The sequence below is a fragment of the Aptenodytes forsteri genome, unplaced genomic scaffold (genome assembly GCF_000699145.1).
Source record: "Aptenodytes forsteri isolate BGI_AS27 unplaced genomic scaffold, ASM69914v1 Scaffold82, whole genome shotgun sequence".
In the NCBI taxonomy this organism is placed as follows: Eukaryota; Metazoa; Chordata; class Aves; order Sphenisciformes; family Spheniscidae; genus Aptenodytes; species Aptenodytes forsteri.
The window spans coordinates 11,573,865-11,578,591 of record NW_008795490.1 but is presented as its reverse complement, the minus strand read 5'-3'; positions in this window follow the sequence as shown (position 1 = coordinate 11,578,591).

Sequence of the window (4,727 nt, the reverse complement as noted above, 5' to 3'; positions counted from 1 at the left end):
CTGCCCAGGGAAGTGGTGGAGTCCCCATCCCTGGAGGTATTTAAAAGACGAGTAGATGAGGCACTTAGGGACATGGTTTAGTGGGCATGGTGGTGTTGGGTCGACGGTTGGACTCGATGATCTTAGAGGTCTTTTCCAACCTCAATGATTCTACGATTCTATGATTCTAAGTCATCCTGAGTTCGGCAAAAGGATAACAAGAAAAAGGTGATATATGCAAAGCATGACACACAAATAGAGCGAATAAGAGAAACTTGTAGAGAGAGATTAAAATTGTGGAGAGATAATAAAGCTTTCATTTTGTGGCTAGAGATAGACAGTCAATTATGTTCAGGAGGTGCAATAGTTTTCACTCCAACTACTTGCTCTTCTCAGTCTAGACTCTCACTCAACAGATTCCAACTCCTTTCAAAACCCAGTCCTCCTCTCATTAATAATTACATGTGAGTAGTGAGTAATCCAATAAAGCCTATGGAGTCAGATTTCCACAAAGTCAATGAAGTGTGGGAAGTAGCAGTGATGCACTGTGATCAGCATGAGCTATGGCTCCAGTAATGAAATGGGGCTGTGAACTCCCTATGCATGCAAACAGTTTACTTACGCACTGCTCATTATTGCCAGAAGAAACTGTTTGATGGAACATGTTTGTTATTTCTTCATATATTCTTCGTAAGCTATAAATATTTGGTAACCTTTGAACTGGGACTTGTTACCAGCCTGTCACAATACTTTTTCAAGTCTAACAAAAATCATTTTTTTAAAAGCATACAAGCCCTTCTTGCTTATGTCATGTCTGCAGCAACTTTAAAAAAATGTATCTTTCCTTTCAGATCCCAAATCATATGTAGAATTCGAACCTTGGAGCACTAGCTCCAATACTACAAATAGAGTCTACATCCATTGCTTATGTCCACAAGACAAAAACATATTAAGAACAATTGCTTTAAGAGCAGTTTCCTTCATAGACATCCAGGGCATTCTGAAATGCTCAGCACGTGGGAATACATCTCCCTTATTATTGTTCTATATATTTGTAGAGATCTTAGAAATACTTTTGCATTACAAGCCAGAAATCGCTTAGCCAGTGCTTATTTGCATCATATTGCTATTTCTTTTGCCAGAAGTCATAGTGGCTGCACACAGGTATTTGGAAAGAGTTTAAAATGGGTCTAGTGTAACCACATGATAACCACATCCTTTGAGAGTCTAGTGCAGAATCTGTGGAAGGCAACAAAAACCAGCAAACTGTTTTGTTCAGTTACCATGACATCAAGGTCTTTTTTCTTTTCAAATCGGTATTGAAACGCCATAGCTTGTCCTCTTTCTGAGACCACAGAATGGTCTCACCATAATTTCTCCAGGCGCTTGAAACTCGACGCAGACATCTCTTGCACTCTTGAGTAGCAGCATGTGGTTGGCTGTTCTGAACCGTTACCTGGAAGCACTTGGAAATACACATCTCTCCCCTCTGGACTGGTGAGCAGGACTTCTGTGGATATAGGGCAAGAAAATCAGTAAAAATAGCCTGGCCTCCCATCTTTATGATGCACGACCTTTTTTTGGACTGTGTGACCAGGAAATGAAAAAGATAATTGTTTAGGAAGAGTAGGGTGAAATGTGCACTGGTGTTATTTGCAAGAAGGCTTCCAACTCGATGTTCCACAAGACTGAGAAATCATGTCTGTTTTGGAAGGAAGATGAGATAATTCTATCTTGTGACATTGGAAATCTAATCCTAGCACATGCCTGTGCTTGGTATTTCTAGAAACAGATGCCAGAGGGAAGTAAGTTTTGCAAGGATTGTTCAGAACTGAAATTCAGAACTGATTGTTCAGAGTTTACCATGTCATGGACTTCTCTTGGGAGCTTGTAATACATGACACTTTTGCCTGCCTACCTGGCTGCCTCGCCATACCGTGCCGCTGTCTGAACTACTCATTACTCAGTTCCTGAGCCTCCAGTTTACAGCACGGCACTTAAACTATCACTGGAGTCTGGCATTTTGAAGAAAAGTGGGTCGTGGTTGCCAGGGTGAAGGTAAAGGTTACCACAGCAAGAGACAGGGAGAGAAATAGAGAAAGCAAAAAGGAGCAGGAAGAGGATTGCTGAGGTGGAGTGAACCGTTACATCCTCACTGCAGTACCGCTCTTCTGAAAAAGCCCCCAAGTTCAGTTGCCATTTTGATCACAGAGGGAAAAAAGAGGAAGGCTGCCACCCCGGAAAGGGGGGACAGTCAGGGGGAGTCAAGGAATTGAATGGAGAGCACAGAGGGTAGTAGCTATAACCAAAGGATTTTTAAATATATGCAGCAAGATGGTGAGTCCAAATGGATTGCCCAGAACAGCTGGCTGGTGAGAATCCAAATTCTCGAATGTCATGTGACAGCAGCTTGTTGTTACTCTTCCTCTCCCCAAATCCAAGTTTATAGACAACGTGTTATGCTGTTTATAATATAAGCAAATCTTGAGTGGACCAAGTTCCTCTGCTGGGGCTGGCTGCTCAGTGAAACACCAGGCCAGCGTTTGCACTGACACCACTTCAGCCCTCTAGAGCCCAGGCAGGCTCTTGCACTGCATCTGGCAGCTCCTGGTTTTCTAGCACTCTGCTTGTCACCCCACTCACCCTCCCTTGAGTGCACTAGAAGTACGCTCTTAGCACGGGACTGCAATCCTTGGTTTAAACGTGTCATGCCCCGTGGCTGTATGCCAGCATTTAAACTGCAGGGTGCTAAATGGACATCATAACTCCAAGAGAAAATACAGAGGTTAAGGAACTAGCTACTCCTTGTAGGAATCTGGACAGAAAGGTGGAGCGGGTGGAGTAGTGCCAACAGCGTGCAGAGCACCCACATGAACGCTGAGCTCACATCAACACACTGTGCAGCGGAGTGGACTTTCAAACAGGATCACACACTTCCATTGATTATTACACACAAATATGTACACCTACTATGCTATACCAACATTTCAACACAGAGTTCAGTGCCAATGCAAACCTCCCCTCTACACATAACATAACTTTTATCTTGGCGCAGCTTTGTTTTCTTGCAACTGTGCTAGGAAAACTATTTTTGCATATTCTACTTCTAGAATATTAAATTATAAATTGACTGTGATTATCACTGTTGCTGTAATCCAAATCTTTCAGAAATGCATACTTCCATCTCCTGGACAGAATATATATTGCACTTATCCAGCAATACTGATGTGTCTTATGGCTGGCTACGGACTTCTTGTTATCCTGTGATGACCTTGAGAGAGATAATGGTTTATTGTTCCGCTCAGTACAAAAACTGCTCTATAGATTAGGCATCTTTGGGGCTTTTTAAGGGGCACAAGAAGGTTAAGTGATAGATGGATATAGGGAAGAACATTGTCCCTGGGGAGAGGGAAAGAAGGTGGGCATTATAATTTGTGTGTATTTGTGTGCTTTCTGGGGTCTGAGCAGTATGAAGGAAATTATATGTTCCCACTTTTTCTGGAGGAAGGAGGGGAGAAGTCATGGCCAAATGTCCCACAGGAGCTGCTAAATAAGAAGACCTGTCTTGGGGCTGCAGTTCAGAGTTTCAAGCAATATATGGCAGTAGTTGGAGGTGGCCATGTGCACCTTGGAGGCTGTCAGCGTGAGTAAGGGGCAGCGTTGTTCCTACTGGGTTTGCCCTCGGTAGCTCAGAGTGCAGGGAGAGGAGCACCCCCACACTACATTTCTCTCCGATTAGCTTCTGCCCCCTCTAGATCTCTGTCATACAAAGGGTATGTATCTGACTGCCTCAGCGTTGGCATTAGCAGGGAGAGAGACAGCTGGAGCCTGGGAGTGCTGCAGCCACAGCCCCCAGCCAGCCCTTTCTCCCGTGCAGGCTCAGAAAGGTCGTGCTGCCTGAGCTTGAGGCCCGTGGGGCAGTTCTGAGCTAGCTGAGAGGCTTCTACTTTCCCTCGCTGTCCTCCCCTGCCCTCATCAGCCCTGGTGGGTCACTGTGTGGACAGTGTCTCCTCACTACCTGGATTTAGCCTACAGCCTGCCACTTGACGATGCCAGGAGGATCAAGGAAGGACATACTGTAGAAAAGGTGACTGACAATGTTGGTGACAAATGTGTTCGATTGCATGAGCCACAAACCATGGCTATCAGTGTTTGTTACTTATTTTTGTTATATTTTGTCACTACGTATTTATTACAAAGTTGTCAATACGTAGACCACTCAACGGTCAAATTGTCAAGTCTGAAACAGGTAGGATGGACAAAGTCCCGTGTCAGACTGACAGCACCTGAGCAAGTACCATGTTTGAAATGTGGTGGCCATGCTGCACACGCACACATCAGCTGAATCACTCGTGCTGCCCACGCATGTCACATGTAACCTGTGTGAGCATCTGACAGGAACGGGAACGTGCGGTTGCACTTTTTAGATTTCTGAGTCGCAGCTAAGCCCTATAACCCCCACCGAAAGACAGCAGAGATTTAAGTAAGGTTTGTTCCCCATCTTCCTCCAGGCTGCCAGGTACGGAGGAACGGTGCCATCTGAAGCCAGACCACTTCAGCAGCAACAGCTGCACTCACTGCTGTAGGGAAGATGATGGGACCCAGCCCCAGGTGGCCCCTAGCCCCAGGCGGCCCCTACCCGGCTGCTGCAGTTGGCTTTCCCCCCAGGAGGCCGCGCTCCCTGTCGGCCGGGCCGGGCCTGCCCTGGCACCGAGGGAGGGAGGGAGGGAGGGAGGCCCCGCGGCCCC